General features: G+C 37.9%; 2 protein-coding genes across 11 annotated transcripts in view; one reads left to right on the top strand and one right to left on the bottom strand.

Moving 5' to 3' along the window:
* Window positions 1-23353, top strand: part of NINJ2 (ninjurin 2) — a 512961-nt gene that overhangs the window by 286209 nt on the left and 203399 nt on the right. The window lies entirely within an intron of this gene.
* ERC1 (ELKS/RAB6-interacting/CAST family member 1) overlaps window positions 1-23353 on the bottom strand; it is a 292700-nt gene that overhangs the window by 257108 nt on the left and 12239 nt on the right. The window lies entirely within an intron of this gene.

Here is a 23353-nt window from a genome sequence, read left to right as displayed (position 1 = left end):
AGCCTTTACTTCAACCTGCAAGCTTGCTCGCTTCTTGTCTCCCCATTTCCCCTACATCCCACTGCAGCCAGCCCATCACAGTGACACTACAACTGATCGTGGTACAATGCCACAGTAGCATTCTAACCTTTCAGCCAAGTTTCACACGTTTGAAACTTACTATCTATCCCTAAATCCCAGTTAATTTATTATCAAAAGTACTGCTATTAACAGATATACTTCAGTGGGGAAGCCAGTACCACATAAATAGGCAGACTTTGGCTCACATAATGATACTTTTTTTTTCCCCAAGCTGTGACTACAAGAGACCTGAAAATCTGAATTCTAATTTCTTCATAGTTAACAGAGAGCACAAGCTGCAGAGAAAAGATGTGTATGTGGAAAATTGCCTGACAAATATTCAAGACACCTACCAGCCACTAGTGAACAAATCTGCCTAAACTGACTAGTTAGAGAAAATAACCAACATCCAACAAGGCAGGTTTATATTTCCACAGGTTTTGCATACTCATGAACCAGCAACAAAATCATACAGAACTATTTCCAAATTTTCTTTAACAGGTTTATAGTTTGTGAAATAAGCCATAAATAAGACGGAGCAAAATCCCAGCATCAAAGTTTTGCCTGTTTTAACATCTACAGGGAGCACTATCAACTTAAGCATGAATTTAACTTTTGCATAACCTACAATTTCTTTTCAAGACAAGTGGTCTTCATGTACAGTCACACTGCGAGTATGCACACACCATTAGAACTGGAGGTTAAGAATTTCATCAGATAACGTCTCAAAAGCACACACAAACATTTTGCAAGTACAGATACACAGAACCACAGAGCAATAGGAGCTGGAAGGCACATCTGGAATTTATCTAATCCAGTGACCTGCTAAAAGCAGAGCAATGAAATCAGTTTGCATAGCAGCTTGCGCAATCAAGCTCTGAATGTCTCCAAAATCAGAGGTGCTGGAGAGCCTCTTAGAACAATTACTCTAGTGGCGAAAATGCTGCTTCTCTTCTGCTATACATCTCTGAGAATTCTGCCTCCATCTTCTTTATGCCTTCTCATGTGCTTAAGAGCACAATAAGATGCTCTGAGTGTTTTCTTTCTCACACTGAACAAAACCAGTTCTTCCAGGCTCCCCTCATATGCTGCATGCTACAGCTCCCTAATCACCTCGACTGTCTACCTGACTCACTCTGGAATATCACCATCTTGTTCCATAAAGCTGAAACCTGGATATGGTACTCCAGACATGGTCTCAAGTACTGAAAAGAAGTGGTAATTGTTTCCTTGAATGAGCTATTATGCTCTCACTAATTCACAACAGTATAAAGTTGGCCTTCTTCACCACAAGGGCACATTGCTGATCCAAGCTCACTTTGATGTTCAGCTGGACTCATAAGTCCTCAATAAAAAACTGCTTTGCAGCCTGTCAACTTCAAACTACCTGAGTGTCTGGAGTTCTCCAGTTTCATGCGCAGGATTCTGCACTAGCCTTTACCACACTTTGTGAGGATTTTTCCCATTTTTTTCTGCCTTTTAAGGTCCCTCCAAAGAGCAGTCCTGTTCTTTGGCATACCAAGTGTTACCCACAACATGCAATAAGCAAATCTGCAGTATTCCCATTACCCAGCTCATTAACACAAACACTAAACAGTACTGACCCAAGTATGGCTCACTGCTATTAACCAGACATCAGTTAGATTTTGTGCTGCTGCTGCTGACCACCCTTTAAGCCTGGCAATCTGGGCATATAAGTGCACATATTTGGTGCATACCAAGTAGACAATAGGGATGCAATGGAAGACAGTGTCAGAGGCCTTGCTTAAGACCAGGTAAACATCTACTGCATTGCCTTCATCAAGTTAGTCAAGCATGATTTGCCTTTAGTAAAACAATGCAGACAGCTCTCAACACCATCTTATCCTTCACATATTTATATGTGACTTCTAAAAGGATCTGCTCTGTAACTTATTTTTACAGTTGCCTGTATCCTCTTTCTCATCTTGAGGATGGGCACGTTTTTGCCTTTTTGCAGTTCAGACAGTGCTGGTTATCCCCCTTATTAGTATTAAAAATGAAAAAAAAAAAAAAAGGTGATTGCAACATAAAGTTGGGTACGATACAAGTATGCAAATAAGATACAGATATTTAGCAAGTCCTATATGGTAGGATAACTCACACACTCCTCAATTCCAAATCTCACAACTTTAGGGACCTCAAGCAAAGGGAAAGTCAATGCATACATATACACAGCATCCACTTACAGATGAGTGAATCTCCCTTCTGCATTCATTCACACTGATTAAACAAGTATCAATGCCAAAATATCCACTAGCGCTTGCAAGCCTTTCATGCAGCACGGACACTTTCATGCCAAACAAAACAATCAGTTAAGGCACCCTTGGCAGGTAGACAGCTAATAAATTTGGCATTAGATGCACAACTTTTGATATGGACTCTCTCCGGAGATAGGGATTCTACACTTTCTTAACATAGTGGCAGTGGTGTCTATATATATGGAACAACAATGTGCATACCTAGCTTTGCAGAAGACTATGGATACTATGCCACTAGGATTGCAAGGCCCTGGAGAACCAAATAATAGCAAGGAAATAGGAAGGGCAGAATACAATCAGCAGTTTCCCTTTCAGTAAGTCATCCCACAAAGGGTATCATCCTCTCCAAAGACAGGTTGGCAATTAAAGAATCGCAGTAAAAATACTTAGTGCTTCAGAGTGGCTGGAGGGAAACACTTTGAATTGATAAGTAGCAACCTTGAACAACAGTAATAGCGTAACTTTAATTGTTGTACAGGAATAAACATCCTGCAAGTTGAGAGAGATTAATGAATGAATACATGAATTCCAATATCTGTCAGAGGGGCTTCAGCATCATTAGCAATATCATCATCATGTGCTTGAATTTCAAGTGAGAGATACTCAGACCTCTTAGAACAGGGACAAATCTATATTGGATCTTCTTCCTGGTACTTGAAAACATCATAAATACCCCTTCTCCTGGAGCAGTTGTAGAGCAAAATGTTTTAATTTCTCAAGCAATAGCTGAGGAAAAACTTCCAAATCCCATCTCTTGAGAGAGGTCCCTGGGGGTGGGTAACTGAAGGGTCTAAAATTACACAGTACCTTTAAATATTTGTAAACACGCTCCCTCTATTGCTCTCATTCTTTACAACAGCAGTTTATTTTATTGAAATAGCCTGTTTCCTAAACAAGGATTATAAACGAAAATAAATAAAATAAGCGGGGAAAGATGCATACATCTTGGAGACCTCAAACTCCTTTAATATAGACAGTTTAGAATTTCTGGCATTAAAAATGAATTTCTCAGCAAAAATAAACAATAGTAAAGATACCTTCAGTGCCAATAAGTGGTATGGCCTCAGTATTATAGGGAAGGAACAAAGTAGGCTCTTTGAACAGATTCACTGAGCTTTACTGCTGAGTAGATCGCAGGGACAAATATTTAAGCAGGTGCAAACAAGCAATATGCAGAACGGGGTGGGATTGCAACAGCATATTTGTATTTGGGTGCTAGTGGTACATGAACATGAACAACACCAACACTGAGCTAACACTTGAACAAATTAAAGCCTATGAACGCAAGAGGAATTCAGAAGCTCAAGAGAGAACAATAAAACTTGTACGAACAAGCTGAGCAAAGGAACTGAAACTGCCTACCTACAAACCAATTTCACCAGAATACAGTGAAACTGAAAAGGGACAAATGCAAAAGGAACAAGAGATGAAAAAATGCAGCTGATTGAACAATGAGAAAAGCTAAATGGATTTTAATAGATTTTAAATATTTTAAAACAATATAATATTTTAAAATATTTAAACAAATGCGGTATTATAATGTACATACACATATGCACATATATATATTTAGTAGAAAATAAACAGAATGCCAAATTTTGAGAGCGACGCTCACAAAGAAAATTAAGAAGCAGAGAATGACTGCAAGGTCTAAAAATAAAAGAGAAGGGGGAAAAAAAAAAAAAGAAAAAAAAAGTAGAAAAATACCACAACAACATTACAAGGATCCTGATCAACATCAAGATTCCAAAATCAAACTGAAGGTTATACCTGGAAAGAAGAAGTGTAAGGCATAGCACTTGCAAGGTACATATGCAAACTACCTTTTTTATGAGACAGTCATAATAAGGAAACTGACTCAATACACATTTAAAATTAATAGTAAAAGATGCAAAAATCAGATTGATTATTGTATATCTACTTCATAAACTTGAAAAGTGTTTCTGACAGCATGAATACATCATGCAGCAGCTGTGAGAAAATGTGAGAAAAACAGCCTTTAAGTTACCAAGGTCAGTGCAGAAGAAGGGCAAGAATTGCTCCAGGCGTGGAGCAGAAGTACCCTGCAGCCCAGGAGAGGCAGAACAGGCTGTATCCCTGCAACCTGTGCAGAGGACAAAGCCAGAGCAGACATCCAACAGAGCTTATGGAGGATCCCACAGCACAGCAGGTGGATACACCCTTAATGAAGCTGCAGCCCACGCAGGACCAGGTGCCTGGTAGGAAAGAACTGCAGCCTGTGGAGATGAGCCCGTACTGGAGTAGGTTTTCTAGTAGGAAACGCAGCCCACAGGGGCCCTAGGGCTGGAACAATCTGTTCCTGAAGGACTGTACTCCATGGGAATGATTCATGCTGAAACTGTTCTTGAAGAACTGCAGCCTGTGGGAAGGATCCGAGTCAGAGCAATTAATGTAGGACTGCACCCTGAGGTACAGACCCCATGCTGGAGCAGGGGAAAAGAGGGAGGAGGATGAAGCAGCAAAGATGAAGCATTAGGGATTGACTGCACCCTTCATTACCACTGTGCACCACTTGACAGGGGGGAACGTATGAGAGTTAAGAAGGAAGGAAAACAAGATGAGGATAGATGGAAGGCCTTTTTTAGTTCTCAGTGCTTCACATCATCCTACTCTATTTCTAACTGGCAACAAATCAAATTATTTTTCCCCAATCTGAGTCTGTTTTGCCCATGAGAGTAATTGGTGAATGATCTCCCTGGCCTTATTTTAACCCAGTGAGGTTTCATCTCATTTTCTCCCCTTCCTGATGCGGAGGGGCAGTTACGTTGTAGCTCAGTAAGCATCTGTCAGCCAACCAATTAGCCCACCCCAAAAGGTCAAGAAAAAAGTCTTCAGCTATCCTTATTCTAATAGCATCAGAACAAAATAAGAAAATTGGCTAGAATATAAAGGTGAACGCAGTTTATCCCATTTGCAATAAATGAAGCGCAGTCTGTGTCTTCTATGCTGCTCACAGGCTAAAGAACATGAAGATGACCAAAATCTGAATGGGGAGGTTGTGAAATTAGGAAGACAGAAATAAAGTCCACTGAAAATAAGTGGGCAAATCACATCATCTAGACAAAAGCAAATCTAAAGGCTAACACTGATGTGGGACAAACTGTCAAATCAGACATACTGTGTGCATTCAGAGGCACTGATAAAGACTTATTTCCCAACATCTAGAAATTAAATGCAGTGATAAGTCAGATAAATCAGCTTACTACAAAAATCAAACGAGTTAAAATTAGATCTTTATTAAAAGTTATCTTATTAAGATTAAAAAAAAAGTTATACTCAACATATTTGTTTTAAAAAAGGTTTTAAAAAAATCATGTTCTCAACATTTAAAATATGAACAAAGACATGCATTTAAAAAATTGCCTAAACTGATAGCAATTGAAGAACTAAAACCTAGATCAACTGTACTCTGAAAATATAAACTATAAGTTTGTCCTAGAGAAAACCCTTAGGAAACTTGGAAGGCAAGACTACTGAAAAAACTAACATGAAGATGGTCTGACCTGAATTGAAATTGAACAGTAAGCCAGAGGCAGAGTAGCTACAGAACTGCCATGCACAGTGAACACTTTTCTCCAAGTGAAGAAAAAAACACAGCAGTAAACCAAAGATCAAGTGACAGCACAAGGCTCAATATATTCATACAGTTACGTCTACATGTCAACTAATAATTGAAATGTACTGTCACCCTCTGTACCTTCAGAATAACTTCCTCCTTCAGGCGCATATTTAAAAATAAATGACAGTCACGAGCATTTGTTCCGTGCTTTGAAACAAGTTCTTCATGAAGGTGTAACACAAAAATCATAAAGATTCTGAGAAAAAAGTGCACCTAATTAAGACATTATGCTACATTTATAAAATAAATAAGGAGCTGAAAGACAAAACAAAACCAAAATGATCTTAATGGAGGATTTGGAAAGGTATGAATTATATTTTTATAAATAACCTTGGATTTGTGGGAATTCTGACAAAATGAAGACGCGAAACCAGTCTATACCTAATGCACCTGGACTAAGACTCCTCTCATCTTAATCCTCCCCATGATTGATCAAGAAAATGAATGCAGTGCTAGCAACAGCACACTTTCATTTTGCTTATAACAAGCAAGGTATGGATGCCCTTGGCTGTCAGACCAGAAGAAAACACTCCAGTTGCTGGCATGAGTCGGCAGCAAAGCCTGGGCAGACGTTATTCTCTTGGCACCAACGTGTCCAGTGAGATCACATCAGTAAAACTGGAAATGAAATCAAGAAGGTTCCAGTCTTAATGGTACCAATGTACTCAGTACAGTTTGGGGATGCAATACTTTCATTGTCTGAAAGTTCACTTAGTTCTACTGTATAATATGGAGTGTTTTTCCAGCTGAACTGATATGGCAAGCTCAACTGCTATGGAAGAACAAATGATCTAGTGTTACTCTAAAGACTCAGACAACTGGAACACTTAACTCATAATAATAACTGCCTCACAGACTAAGTATAATATCTACTTTCCCCAAAGTTTCTATAATCTTTTTTATCTCCATCATTTCAAGAAGGTAAACAAAAGATAAGCAAGCACTGCTAGGTGGGAGCTGTACACTTTCCTTTCAGTCCCAACATAGGCTTATTCAAAAACTGAAAGCAAAGACATCTTCCCAAAACAATTTCAAGTTTTGTTACCATTTAGAAAAAGATTTGTAGAAAATACATTTACTGGATGTGTTTACATTTCTTCTGCAACCAAGTATGCTTGTGACTATCACATGCCTATTAGAAGATATAAATGCATAAGATTACGGTGAGTTTTCAATGTCTGTTACTTTAGTGTACTGACAATTAGACATAACTTGACAGTGGCAGACAGTGTATACATACTGTACCCCTTATACATATTTATGAATCAAGATGATTACACAAAGTCATGTTCATTTATGATTTGAACTGAAAACAGAAGCATACATGATGCACTATGCAAATGAGCATACTGAAACAGAATTATGATAGACTAATTCACACTGGAAAGGACAGCAGGACATTTAACCTCCTGCTCAAGGCAGAGTCAGTTATGAGACTACATTAAGTTTCTCAGAACTTTATCCAGATCTTGAAAGCCTCCAAGGTTTTCCATGCATTTGACCAAAACCTTTATTTCGATTGTTTCTCACCCTCTCACTATGCACCACTATGAAGCGCCTGGTTCCATCATCTCAATAACCTCCTCATAGTACAGAAAGGCTGCTATTAGGTCACCCCAAAGCCTCCTCTTCTCCATGGTAAGGAAAGCCCATTCTCTCATCCTCCTTCCTAATTTCCACAATCTTCTAAAGAAGAAAGAAATGAAACTCCCAGTTGGCATCAGCCAGCAACATCATCACCCTCAGATTCATACTGTAGTCTTGTACAGACTGAACTCTTTCAAATAATCCCTGTCCAATTCACTGCTAGTAGCGCCCAGAGGCTTGAAAAGATCTGCAAGATCAACCCATCCCCACCATGCCCACTAACCGTGTCCATCAGCACCATATCTACCCTTTTCTTGAATACCTCCAGTGACAGTGACTCTACCAGGGACACTACCTCCCTGGGCAGCCTGTGCCAACGCATCACCACTCCTTCTGAGAAGAGATTCTTCCTAACATCCAACCCGAATCTCCCTTGGCACAACTTGAGGACATTCCCTCTTGTCCTTTTGCTAATTACCTGGGAGAAGAACACAACCCCCACCTCACCACAATTTCCTTTCAGGTCATTCTAGAGGTATAAGGTCTTCCCTGTGCCTCCTCTTCTCCAGATTGAATAATGCCAGTTCTCTTGGCCGCTACTCATAAGACTCATGCTCTAAGACCCTTCATTTTGTTGTCTTTCTCTGGACAAACAGCAGGGCTGTTTGCAGTGAGGTGCTCAGAACAGAACAGATTTCTCAAGGCGCAGCCTCAACAGTACTGAGTACAGAGGGACGATCATCCCCTGCTCCTGCTGGCTGTACTATTTCTGATACAAGCTAAGATGCCATTGGCTTTCTTGGCCACCTGGGCACACTGCTGGCTCATGTTCTCTGTGAAACCTGGCTCACATTACAAAGGCCTGCTGGATCTTCTTGAGTATCTCAGCAGACTGGCATAGCACAGAAAGATGCAACATTTTGTTCAGATGTATTATCTCTCTATTTGCATACTGTGGGAGAATGTAGAGAAGCCAAGTGGGAAGGTGGAAAAAATTGAGTAATCTGTCTAGGGGATCAACACTAATCTACATTTCACATTAAAAGTTCCTGAACAAATAAATCCTGCAGGATTTGAGGAGAGCCTTCTTTATTCCCTTCCTCAATGCTCACTCAAGTATGCAAATTTTCGGAAGCAGAAGCATATTTTAGTCAGTTTATACAATTGAAAAGAAAATTCAGTTGTGATCTCTTACTTCTGTTCCAGACTCTGTCCTGGAAATACACATTTTAAGCATGAAATAAATGACTTATTGTAAGCAGAAGCAAGGTTTATTTTATTCTAGAGTTCATTACCCTGTTCTACAGTAAGAAAAACATTTTTATAGTTTTCAGGTTATGTCCCAACCTTATTTCGCTCAGTCCTGTTGTTTAAGGAACACATTCAGATGAAAATTAACTGTTTTAGTAAATCACTCTAACCAGAACAGTCCATATTAAGCTGTATAAAACCAGTACAAGCAAGAGGGGACAGCGATGCCAAGTTATATAAGATTAATGAGAATGGAAATACAGCACATTAAAAAAAATCAAATTCCATCCAAGAAGTGCATTAAAAATATGCGCTAAGTTCAGGACTTCCTAATAATTGAGTGGTTTCATACTGAATTGATTCTGCTTTATTCTGCATATATTGAAAGTTTGCTCAGAATATTGCAATACCAACTGTTCTTCACTTGTTGCAGAGACTGAACGGTGCTAGTAAGGGGACTAAAGTCATAGTAATAATAACTACTGGTGCTATCCATGAGATGTGGAAATAAAAGATGCATCAAGAACAAACAGAAAATGATGACTAGTGGGAAATTACTATTAAGACAACAGCTACGCGTTCTTTCATTGTTAGTTTGGTAGTTTCGGTGGCATTTTCCCCCAGAGAGTTGATTGTCAAAGTGCTGAAACATTTCAATTTATGATGTTTGCGCTCCACAGCTGCAGACCTGATTGAGAACCATTCAGAAAATGTGTAAATCATTTGCGACTATAAAGTTAACATAAACTGTGCCTTGAATATGAGGCATTGTAAAAATCTCCATGAAAAATGGGGCCCTTGTTTCCATGTTAGTCACTTACATATGTAGCTTGGATACATATGTAGCTTGTGTGCACCTTAGGGCATAATCTGTTGCAAAAAGAAAAAAATACCTGAACTTGTGCAATTCAGATGGTTCCAATATCAAAAGTGATATAAGAACTATTGTGCTACTTATCTCCCAACAGCTTGTTGAACAGTAAAGGAAAGAAGAAGGGAATTGTACTTGAGAAACAAGAAGCTATCCCAAAAGATCACAAATCAAGACGTAAAGAACTTTATGAACTAAAAAAACATTATATATATATATATATATATATATATATATATATATATATATATATATAAATTTTAACTACCAAGTATTGTACATGAGGCCATGGTTAATAATTAGCACTTCATATAACTGTACACCTCCTATGCCTTGTACTTAAGATTTTCCATAGCCTTCTGTTCTCTTGATTTAATGCTGCAGTGTTTAATATCACTTTTCAATGATGGAAACTGATGTGACAGGCAGAAGTTGTAAACTCGACTGATAAGTTAATTCAGAACACATTCATACAGGCTGGAAAGATAGAAGCTTCCTACTGGGAACTGAAGTCAGCTTATGACAGTAACAGCAGTTTTGTAATTTGAAGAAATACTAATATAGCATCGCTAATTACTTGTACTTCTGGTTAATAAGTTACTGTACAAGGGATGCAAAGTTTAAGTTTGCTAAGTATATATACACCAGACAGAACCTCTCCCAGTTACTTCAGGATTAATAAAAAAACATAAGCCACCAAAATCAAGTAGTGGTGTTCTACCTTTTTCATTATAAAATATCTCGCAGCCTTCTCTGATTTTCACTGCCTAAATTGACAACAACATTTTAAAAAATACAGTATATTCACTCTCAAAATAAAAAGGAAGAGGAAAATATAAAAATACGACCCATTTTCATGGACTAAATGCTACCTCTGCATTTTTGTAGTCTGCTATTAATGAAATACTCAGCATCCGATCAGACATGAAAACCAAAAAAAAACTAAGGTGTTTAACAGTAAAATCACATCCATTCAATTATATGTAAGTCTATATTGTGTAGGGACCCATTCTGTTACTGATAAGCTACTAAAAATTAATATCTTCCCTTAGATTTGATTAACAAAATTAACTGTTCCTGTTGCTTGATATACATTAACTGTGCAGGGCAGACGAAGGTCAACACTTTCAAGAAAATAATAAAAGATGTACTGCTTCAAATGTAAGCTAAGAATACTACTGAACTCCTATAAATACAAGTCTGAAGAGCTGACAGCTCTTAATATATCCAAGTACCTTATAAAGAAGAGGTGGTTTTGCTTTCTATGGGTTAGCACTGAGAACAAAAAATCTCCCATATCTCAACTATAGCAACCATTAACTGCATGATTTTTAATAATCATATTATATCTAACCCAATTTAATGGTTTGGAAATATTTTATAATCTGCATGTATTGACAGAAATAACACACATCTTCCCGAGTGCTGAAATGTTTAATTCATAAGCATTTAAGTTCCTTCAGAAACTCACGCATTAGAAATTGTCCAAATGTGATTATATCCACAACAACCTTCTATTTTGCAGCAGAGACATTGTTTGAAAGATCCTCAGAAAGTCCCTACTTGTCATGTGTTGGTTGATTTCACACAACAGTATCGGTGCATACAAACTGAACATATATCAGAGGAAACTAAAAGAGCAGCTCTGCTTGAGATGCACAACAAGTGCACTCTAATCCCCAATGCCAAAATGAACTGTGTATCTTTGGATTGGATAGCACAAAATCACATGTGCAGGAGGAACAGCTGGTTCACTTAGGCAAGTCAGGAATTTAAACAGCACATATACAAAGGGATCCCAGCATCAGCTACTGTTTATCCATAATAGTGTCTTACTGCACCAAACAGCTGTGTTAACATTCAACCTGTGAAGTACAGATCTACTTTTTCCAGATCAGCCTTCAAAGGCTGTCTAGCATGCAATACTTCACAAAGAAATATTAACATGCGTATTAGCTGCAAATGAAAGTGAATTAAAGATTTCTTCCAAAGGTTCTCAGTCTTCCAGATTAAAGAAGTCTGACATGAAACACTATAAAGAGTTAATTAACAAAAAAGTGGGGCTAAATATGAATTCACGACAATTCTCACACAGAAAAGGAGACAGACATCAGACCTAAAACATATACAGATTCGAGCTTATTCAGACAAATGGAAAGGAGACAAATCATTCTTGAATAAGCACACAATAAATTAATTTAAACAGTTTTGAAAGGTTAATCTTCAATGCCTCCCCAGCCTTAGCCAAAAGTAAAAGCTTCTCCTGGATAGAAATGCTAACTTGGAGCCTTCCTTAAATAGCAAACATGGGACTTTGAATCTTATTTGTAGGAGAATGGGGAGACAGAATGGAATGAGAGCACGATCATCAAACCTGCTCAAGTATTATATGTTAAGTGCAAAGTTCTGCTTTGAAGCTAAATTGTAAAGTCTTCAGTGATTTTAACCAGACAGATCAAAAAATAAGTCAGATTTTGTAAGAGAAATTAGAAGACATTTCCAACTATAACGGCTCATAAAGCAGTAATTGTGAAACAACCAGTACAGTCTTGCTAGTACGTTACACAACTGCAAAGAGCAAAGACCCCTGGAATCACATAGAGATCAGAGTCTGAGCACACAGCAGCGCCCATCTTCATTTCAACTCTTTGGTCAAGTATGTGCACAGAACGCAAATCATGGCCAAAGCGTACTTAGTAAAATTTTTCTTACTGTTTTTCAAAACCATGCGCTAGCTCAAAAATTAATTCACTGTTACAGAAAGTTTGAATCCATTCATTTTATTGCAAAGGTAATTTTCTAAATTTCTTTTCTTCCATAATCCAGCACTGAGGATAATTCCGTTTTTTGAATCCTTCCTCACTGTGAATGATGGGAACAGGTCCAAATACTCTCTGCAAAGAGGATCACCAAATGGTTGAGTGCTTCACTTTTCTCATAAGAAATGGTATTGACTGCACATAAACAACACACTATTTACTTTCTAATATGAAAGTATACCTACACTTCCTTAGAGATGTTCCTCCTTTGAGTAACTAGGCTTACAGATCTATTTAAATGGTTACACATTAACAGGCTCACAACCACATTGCCCAACCTGACCCAACAGATACCACCTGAAAGCCTTAAAAACTGTCCAAATAAAAGCACAATGATAGTTTGATTTAACTCAACTGATCAACAAGCTAAAACTAAGAAATTCCCCTATTCCAAAGAAAAAACAAACTCGTGAGCTCCCATTTGTATGAGGGCTGCTTTGAAAGTAATGTCACGACGTTAGAGGTGAATGTTGGTGACATGGCAGTAGAGGGTGAACCTTCTCACCAGTATTCTATTACATGCTGTTGCTGTGTGACTGGTGGCAGCAGGAGGGCAGTCTGACAGAATGGAGACTGACATGAAAGTGCATATAAAGCAGAGGTGTGGAACTGAAGTCCTTCATGCGGAAAAAATTACACTCATTAACGGACGCTTGCTGAACATACATGGAAACCAAGCAGTGGATGTGAGCATAGTGAGGTGGTGGGCACTGCATTTTCTGCAGGGGTGACAGCAGGCCACCTCTGCTGGTGCAGAATTTTTCTATTTATTTATTTTGTGAGCACAGCATGTAGTCTCTTGTTCATTGCTGGTGAAAATGCACAGCTTACGGTGGTGACTATGTTGAAAAACAGTGTTTTGTAGCTGAGAACTTGCTCTACAAGTGTTATTGTGCTCTTTGTATCTGTTGTTGTTTCCACAGAAATAAATAGGAGGCATTACTTTCAGAGTTACATATATGCAGCTACTCTGGATTAACTGTTAATTCCCACAAACAAATATATCAATTAATTTTAACGCACAGATGAAAGATTCCATAAATGCACATATCTTTGTTATACTAATCCAAAGATTGCCATAGTTGGTTAATATAAAGAATTCTCCTGATTTTACCAATGCTCTCTCCCAGAATTCTTCTATCCTTTCTCATCAGGGTAACTAAGTGGTACTATGAGAAGCACGCCAAAAGCTTGACACTATGTTCTAACCTATTACTATGCTGTAACTGGTAGACACACTACTATGTTATTAGCACTCAAACTAAACAGGGTCAAATAATAAATCTTCCAATGATCATATTCTCCACATTTGTTTGTACAAAAGAGATAAGCCAGATAATTCCTAAGATTCCAGCCCAGGGCACATAGCATTTCCTAATAATGACCTAATTAAAAGCTTTTGCTATTAAGCCATTTTTATTTGTACCCACTTCCTTTTCCTAGAAGACTTCTGGGATTCAACGTTTCACCAAAAAGCACTAATCCTCAGCTTAAAACTTTGCTATCCTCTGCATGGATGCGTTCCTGTCATTCAACAAATTCTGAAACTCTTCCCATACAAGCCAAAAAATCTCTTTTATGGACTTCATATGTACATTTTCAGTTGATGCCAAAGACAAATTGGTAGCTTAGTCTTAATGTAAACTGAGGGATTTCTTGTGAATCAAATGAAAACCCATGTCCCAGAGGAATTCCACAAAGTAAACTCTAACCTTAGAGAAGATAGGAGCAAAACATCTAAATGCTCATTCACTCTTTTCAAGCCTATAATGCAAATTTTTCTTCTGTAGAAGAGAAAAAAAAAACTCCAGGTCCCTTTCCATTTGTTTACAGGAGATGTACCTTCTGGTTCTGAAAAGCAGAAAAAGTTCATTTCGTAGCCTTTGGCAAGATAGGGCTGAGCAGAGGCACGATGTCAGATGCTTCTGTAAAACTTCTGTATGCTTTTCATTATATTTTGCAAACAAATTCATCTGCTCATGGATTCTTAACACAAAGCCAATTTTGAATGCTTCTTGCCCTAACATCCATTACAGTAACTCAGTAGCTGCACAACACCCATCAAACAAATAAGGAGTACAAACATGCATTTTCTTCTACATATGAAGCATCCTTCATATACTACAACATCACTGAAACAGGAGGAAGACATGGCTATAATGGAAAGCCCTTGTAAAGTTTTAATGTGAAAAGACAATACATAATCACTGTAAAATCAAAGAAGAGTAGGATGTTATAATCACAAAATAAACGAGAGAGTTAGGCAAAGCAGACAATGATAACAAAAGAGAATAAATAGAAGGCTTACCCCTATCCTGGGCTCACCCACAGAACTCCAGCAGAGCAGATCTCCAGGAGAGATCCTTCCCCCCTGGTAGCCAGCTCTTCAATAGCTCTAGGAGGGGTGCAGCCAGGCTCCATCCCTTCTGGCAGCACAGTGAATTGCCTCCACCTGTGCTCCTCTGGCTGACTCATGGCTCACCTCAGGTGATCAATCAGAGGTTCAGGCCCTGACTCTGCAGTTCCCATACAATCACTCGTATATGTAACATGGGACATGGTTACCTTCAACATCAGGTCTTATTAAACCTGAGATGACAATTCTTGTCAAGACAATATTCTACCACACAAACATTTGTTTTAAAAGCTTTTCCCTCTCTCCAGTCAAAAATAAGTATTGGTATTTGCGGTGTGATTCCACTGGAAAAACAAACAAACAAACAAAAACAATTAAAAAACACCAATAACCCATCAATCAAGACTCTTCCAAGGGAAAAGAGTACATAAGGCTCACCATTCTGTGTTACAGAAGGTAGGACTTGCTTCCCACCACCATCCCACATCCCCTCCTTAAATGCCAGAAGTAAACTAGGGAAGAAATAGATCCTGTACACTGTACCTGGAAAAAAAATATATATCTATTTCTGAACAATGCTGATTTGGATTAATCTCAGAAAGAAGTGACCAAAGAGAACAGAAATGCATAGCCCCTTACTCCTCGAAATCCACACCAGCACACACTTCAAGACTCTCTCAAAAGTCACCAACCCTGACTATCTGACAAAAAAGATCAAAAATCCGTAAACTTAAAATCAAGCATTGCTTTCTCATGTAGAAATCTGTGAGAAAACCTATGTAAAAAAAAAAATATCTGTAAAGTGTTCAGATGGCAAATGAGTATTCAGTGATGTGCCTACTTCTTCATAGAGCTTCTCAAAAGAACGTGAAGACAAAGTATTTGTTGGCCATGAAAGAACATAACTGTATTCAGTTTGAATTCAGATACCAGTGAGGCATAGTTAATCTTGGACTAGCATTCATTATTTGCTTGTTTTTCCAAAGCTAAGGCTGCCTCCCAGTTTCAAATGAGGCAGGGTTGCGAGGGGCAGAAAAAGAAGGGAAGAAGCAGGAAAAGATCGCGCTGTAGAAAAACAAAGGGATAGCAACACACTACAGAACCTCAGAACGATGCAAATATACAGCAGTCGTTTACAAAGCACCTTTTTGGAAAAATGGAGTTTAGTCTTGCCTTTCCGCTATATTTGCAAAGCATTGACAAAGATCTTTCTATGGAACGGTTCATCTCCATTATTGCCTCCCTTTCTACTCCTTTCCCAAAAAGGCGTCTTCATTGTATTATATACAAGATTAGAAAAGTCATCATCCCCATGAACCAGTCTTTGTGCACTTTGAATGAGTTGCCTGAGATTGCTGAGAAGCTACATATTGCTTCTGATGTTGTGGAATCAAGTTCTGGAAGAACCTAAATGCCTCTGAACAGTTGCTCACCCTTGTTCACGTATAGTATTTATTTTCCAGAACACTGACAACAGTCACCGAATCTTAAAAGAAAACCACACAGAGATGCAGGCAGCGTAGAACAAGGGTTCAGGCATTTTACTGTGTTTCAAAGGAATTCCTGACCAGCAGCTCCTACTCAGAGAAGGGTCAAAGAAGTCCACTGCACACACAGTTAAGTCATTTAGAAACAGAAAAAAAAACAAAAAGTAGTAACACATAGCAATTTTTTTTAGAAGTTTGTATATAGATGAGTAAGAATTTTTAACACAGGAAGAAGCTATCAAAAAACCTAGGTTACCAGTGATAGTATATTGCTTGGCATTCCAGTTTACAAAAGCAGTTGCTAAAATTAAGCTAAAGTCAATCACATTTATTTATTGCTGTAGCTGTTATACATCGCTCTGATTTCTCCTGCAATGGTCACTGGAAGGACTTTCAGTAGGTGATCCATGCCGGTACTTCTGCATGTGATTAAGCTGATCCTAATGAGCACACGTGCAATAAGAAGAGTATATTATGCTTTAAATTATTTTTTATTTATCATTAAATAATTTATATTTCATTATTAAATAATTAAAAGTCTCTGAATCTAAGATGACTTCCTTAATGGAGATCAATTGAAAAAAAAAAATTCAAATCATCATGAAAATTCTCCAAATATTGATTTAGACATTGATAATGAATCCTTCCATGTATTTTTTTAATTTTCTTTATGATTTAAATGCAAACCACCACACTGCAGTTGCAAACCAAAGTGATACACTTCAGTTTCTCTCAATCAGGTCAAAAGGTTTTGGTGCTCAGTGCTCAAAGGTTATAAAAAGAAAATAATGCTGTAATTCCTATAGATAGGCAAGGAAAATAGACTAAGTCTTTAAAAGCTGAAGTGAGTGTACAGAGCAATACAGCAAGAGCATGGTTGAGCTGTAAAGTATTTTGACAACAAAAAGGAAAATTTATCAGGTTTTTTTTGGTGACATGGCATGAATTCCTTAACTCTAATAGAGTTTTACGAATCTGTACATGCTACCTACCTCTCATGGCTGTTAGTAACTAAGTATTTCTTCTCTTCAGTCTAAGGCAGCATGCAATCACTAGGCTTATAAACTTATATCAACATAGAATGAAACTAACAGCGCTTTTTCCCTGTATTTTGTTCACTACAGAAGGTGACTATGGTCTTTCTGAGAGGACCCAATGCAAATCTGTAAATTCTGTGTAAAAATATTGTTATATGGACTTCGTGGGTCATGAAAAGTTTTGCCAAGGGTTTTCTTTTCAAGGTAGAGTACTTACTGCCTTCAGGGGAAAAAAAAACAAAAAACAATGAACAAAAGATCCCATTGAGATAGTTACAGTCCTCCACATTTAGTAGAATTTTTCCCTTTCTTCATCGGATTACGACGAAGATGATACAGGAAAACTACAAAGCACTATACATGTAGGGAAAAAAAAAGCATAATCCAGAACAGCTATGCATATCTGTTGACATACCACTGTAGTCCGATTTCTGTCAAGAAGCTCAAATCATCACCGACCAATACTATCCAAAACACTGAAATGTTCTTGTGTGCACTAAACACAAGCATATATTAACACTCTTTATGCTGAAACATCCTGAACACTGGAGTTTCTCCTTTTCCACCCCTCCTGCCTGCTGAGGCTAAAGTGGTATTTCAGAGCATTTTTTTCCAATTACTAAGGCAGACGGCTAGCATTATTACCCTTGATAACTTATCCAATGAAGTAATCACTTTTGGAGTACAGAAATGTTACTACTAAACTCTTCTGCTCTCCAGCCTTTGTCTGAGAATGTATATATAAGAAATGTATTTATCCAAAAGACAAAAAAATTTCTCTGTTTTATCAATGTCTCAAACACTGCACCGATGGTTAACAGGATTGTTAGATACCTACTTTGAAGGGGAAAAAAAACCATTCCTTTTATCTAAGTTTAGTAATGGTGGTTAACTCAGCAGTCATCTTCATGACTGTAAGACTTCCTAATATCACCAAACAGGGGAAAAAGAAGAGGAAAAAAGCTCAGCTTAGATTTTTGGCCTTGGAGGCATACACAAAGACTGGCCTCTGTATTCTTAGTAGCACTTTTCCCATGGACTAGCATTTCCATTAGAAATATTTCTCTCTTTTCTACTTAAATCAATACCATGTGGTAAAAGATAGACACATAAGAACATTAGATTTAGTATTAGGAAGCTATAACAGCAGTAGAAGACCTCTACTAAAATGAAATATATATAATGCAGCAAAAGCACAGAGCTATTCCCAGAGCTCTCACTATTCCATTGCTCGCTAAGTGACTAGTAGGAAGCTTGATCTGCTCTAAACCAGAGCCTTACACAGTTTCAAGTTATGCAGCACGTATTTTAGAAAGAAGGAGCACCTAAGGAAAAAATGAACAACTCAAATACCGGAATTGACATAATACCAAGAAAAGACAATGGCTCCTGAAGAAATTCAATAATTCAGATAAAATTCAGAACCATACACACTGAATGGTGGAATAACACGCCGAAAACCTCACCAGATAAGGAGCGATGTCTGAACAGCCTTGCTACACAGCAGATAAAGAATTTCAAAGCAAAGAGCAGAACAATTTGCTATGTAGAACACAAAGTAATCCTTCTCCCAGCTCCATAGCAAAAAGCACAGTGAAACTACTAAGAAATTCACCATTACCAGCGATGCAACCCATTTTAATAAAAGCTTCTTTTAAGTTGGTAGTATTTCCCTTGTCTGCCTAATGGATCAAATAGGGACCAACTGTTCAGCTTATGCTACAGCTTAAAGCAACTCAAGAGTGATTCTACCTCAATAAGAAAACAGGAGAAAAGGAGCATTAGGGAGCTTTGATAAGCAGCAGAAGTCTTAGTTTCTTTCCTTACAGAATTGCAAAGAGGCAGAACACAGAAGGGTCCATCTCCTGGGAGACTGCGTGTCAATTTCTGAAGTGCTGCAGCTTGATAAATGCCTCAGATACTAAGCACTCCTCAGGAGATAGCCGAGTTACTCTAAAAAAGAAGTTATTATGTCATGTTTCAACCAAATAAGGACAGAGCGAGCCTTACAGAATTCTATAGAATTAACAGATCTGCCACAGAAAAAAAGTGTTTAAGTGTAACATCATAGGTTATAAACAATGAATTTTAGCAATGACGATGGAATTGCATATGACGCAAATAAAGATGCACTAAAGGGGAGAAAGTCTAGCTAATAACCAACTCAAGAATGGTACTACCATTATAATGATAAAGTATTAGAACAATCCACTTTAAAAAAAAACACAAAACATTAATATATAATTAAAGCAAAAAAATAAAATAAAATGAGTGGAGATGGAAGAATTAATATAATATTCAGGTGAAGACTACGCTCTTTAGTTCTGCCAGTCTCACAGCAGCATCACCCAACACATTTAAGAGGCTAACACACAGACAACTACATTAAAATAAGTGAAACATCCCTTCCACGCTACTGTGAAATGGAAACCACTTCTGACAGTGAAGTCATAATCACAGAGGTCTGGAGAAGAGCGCTGATGAACCGCTGGAGGACACCAGCCACACTCTTCCATCCCAATAAGGCAGAACGTTCTTCAAGCACTTACCTCACGTAAGGTGAAATACTTTTCAGAAATATTTTCTTGGTTAAACTCCCTCACTCAGACATTCAAAACCTCTAACCACAAAAAGGCCACAAAAATACATCAAAGTAGAAAGATGTTTTCAGCAGTACTGCACTAGTTCAGCCAAAACATAATTCAGATTTGAAACCCAGATCAGACAGTGTGGTAAATTTCAGTACAGGGTGGCAGACATCCAATTTGCATTGCACTCATTATTTTTATGGACAACCACCTTGGCATATGCAAAGTTTCAACTGAGAGGAGCGCCTTTTTTCTCTCTAGCTCCATGCAGTCCATCATGGTCCAGTTTTTAATGAAACTATCAGCCAAAAATACTCACCGTCTTTCCTTCATTCTTCAGGCTTCTAACAGAGACATTTTCAGGTAAACTTTAAACCCCATTCACACCAAAAAAAAAGAAAATCTGTTCCAGTCAGAGAAATGTAATTCTTACTGAAGCGTCCTAAGGAGAACAAGTCTGTGCCAAAACCAAACTCCCGTTTATTGACTCCATCAGTTCCTCCTTGCACATACTTGCTAATCTTTGAGCAATCATCTCTACTCTGCTTCTACCTTCTTGCTAAGTGTAATTGGATAACTAATCCACACCACACTGCAAACTACTCTGTTTTTCCACAACTCTATGTTAACTAGGGGAATACTTTCCACTTCATGTTCTGAGCTCTTCAGAATGGGATGAGGAGGACATTCCCCATGTACTGAAAGACAGGATTTTCTGGCACTTCAGCAACAAACTATTAAAGGATGAAGAAAAATTCAGCTTACGTTATACTCCACAGCTGTTAATATTTGCTCAGAGTAGCTGATGAATACAGCTGTACTGCATCACAGCTGAAACCATCACCACTGTGCAAGGCTAAGCCTTTCCAACCCATGTGAGAACTATTTACTCCTAGATGGGGATGCATGCGCATACTAAATCCCAGATAGTCCTGCTGACTATTTGCGCCAAAATAAACATAACTGCACCAGGACATATAGAATACTCTTTAATCTTCCTATTTATTTTATTTTTTCTCCAAAAGGAGATTATTCAGCCTTTATTCAACCTAGAAAATTTCTAGGAAATCAGCAAGGTACACTCCAATAATTAACATCTATTTGCAGACATTCCCAAGACGTAGGTAAGAAAACTCAGGGACACCAAAGCACATTGCACAGGATACTGAGGTAGTGATTGACCATAGCTCATGTTTTTACATATTTTTAACAACTTCCAGAACTTAGAGACAATTCAGTCAAAGCTGAGGTGACAAGAATAGTAAAACAAACAAGCAAATAAATAAATCCAATCAGGGACAATCAAGCATGCAAGGAGGAATAACTAGCCAAGATCACAGCCAAAGAGATTGAGATGACTATCAGATAATGGGATGAGTCAGCCCGCACCTTGGCTCCATGAATCTAGTCAATTTTAAACAATGCATTTGGCCCTAGCTAAACTTAATCTACAGCACAAGTCCTGCCCATGCCAGAAGGCTTTTATTGAAGTGATGTGCTGAAATACTGGTATTGAGAGCTGAAATACCAGTTCCTGCAGGTACGCTGAAAGACCATACAGTAGGAATATATTAACCTTGTTTTAGAAGAAGGTAGGAGGAGGGTAATGAAGATATTTCAGGTCCACCAACAAATCAGAGAAGTCCCATGTTCAGTGTCTAAACAGAAAAGTCTGTTTAATTACTGCAAATCCTATTAAACTGATTTTCATTATAATGGCTGAAGTGACCAATTCCAACAGGCTATAGAAGACATAATGAATTCAGAGTTTAATTAGGACACACTGTTAGCTAACTATAATCTATTAATTAGCATTCTTAGTTTTTACCGCTCATTGCAATAATACCCTTTTACTTTTAAATTGCACCCTTCTTTTTTTGGACTGAAGTTACACAATTCTACCACTGTGGTAGTAATTATAGTGATTGCCTAGAAAACAGCCGCCTGGAAGTATCTGTAAATGTTTAATTAGGGGATAAAGGAAAGACATGCACAAAAAAACTCTCAGATAGAGAAATCACTGTTCTCAAATCTATACATATTCAGTAGCCACTTACTCCATTCTAAACCACACAGTCATTGTATTTCTGCTTCCAGATTTGCACAGCATCCTCAGATGTCAAAACTCACAAAAATATTGTCACATTTAAAAACATTCCCTTTCTCTTCAGTATGAAAACAGAACTTTAAAAGCACAAGGAGAGAACTGGGCAATTTAAATACTCACCTTCTGCTGAAAAATAAACAGCACCAAAAAGCTGAGTGAAGGGCATTCTGTGTTTTCATTATACTAGCACTGTACCAGTGTCGTGGTTTGGACTGGGATAGAGTTAATTTTCCTCATAGTAGCTGGTACGATGCTGTGTTTTGGATTTTGGATGAAAAAAAGTAATGTTACCCTCATGTTTTACTTGTAACTGAGCAGTGTTTACACTAAGTCAATGACTTATGAGCTCCTTGGGCTGCTCTGCCAGCAAGAAGGCTGGAGATCCACAAGAAGCTGAAAAGGCACAGAATCAGGTCAGCAGACCTAAACTGGTCAAAAGGATATCTCGTACCACGTGGTGTCATGCTGAACAATAAAATGGGAAGGAGCTACATGGAGGGGGGCAACCACTGCTCAGCCCCTGGCTGGGCATCAAACTGAGTGTCTGAGCAATCATGTTGTGCATCTTTTGGTTTTTTGTTGTTGTTTGTTCCTTTTCTTCTTCTTTTTTCTTTTCTTTGTTTTTTATTGAAAAGTATCTCTGTATGAACTCACATATCTCAACCTTCACCTTTTTCAATTCTTCCCTCAGCCCACTGAGAGGAAAGTCAGCAAACAGCTGAATGGTATTTATTGGATTGCCAGATTAAACCACAACAACCAGCATAGCTGAATTTTTCACTAGATTACTCCTTCTAAGGAAATACTGCTCTTACAATAAAATGATTTCACTTTAAGCTTTTTTACTCTAAAAAGACATGAAAATGAATATAAAATTTTGTGCATTGTCAAATCGCACCCTGCAACACTACTATTCAGTAAGAATACAGCTACAAAACTGAATAAATTGATTAAATTATTTCATGCTAGTTCAAAAAAAGCAACTTACCTCATTACTACTTTTTAAGAACTTTACTAAGTTCTTAAAAGGGTGAAAAGAAAGCCTCAAGACTGCTTCAGTGTAGCAGAGTATCACTAACCTAAAGGAATCTACTACTTAAGTCACGTTACCTGAAAATAGTACAAAATGTGTTAAGTACTGGTAGTACTATTTATTTTCTCCAGCTTCCTTCATCTTCCCAACAGAAACCAAAAAAAGCCCTGCTTAAAATAGTAAATATACCTGAACAGCTCAATAAAACCCCTAAACCTATAAATGAGTGCTTTATGAT

The sequence above is a fragment of the Lagopus muta genome, chromosome 1 (genome assembly GCF_023343835.1).
Source record: "Lagopus muta isolate bLagMut1 chromosome 1, bLagMut1 primary, whole genome shotgun sequence".
In the NCBI taxonomy this organism is placed as follows: Eukaryota; Metazoa; Chordata; class Aves; order Galliformes; family Phasianidae; genus Lagopus; species Lagopus muta.
The sequence above is the reverse complement of the archived record's forward strand: the minus strand, read 5'-3'. Positions and strand labels throughout refer to the sequence as shown.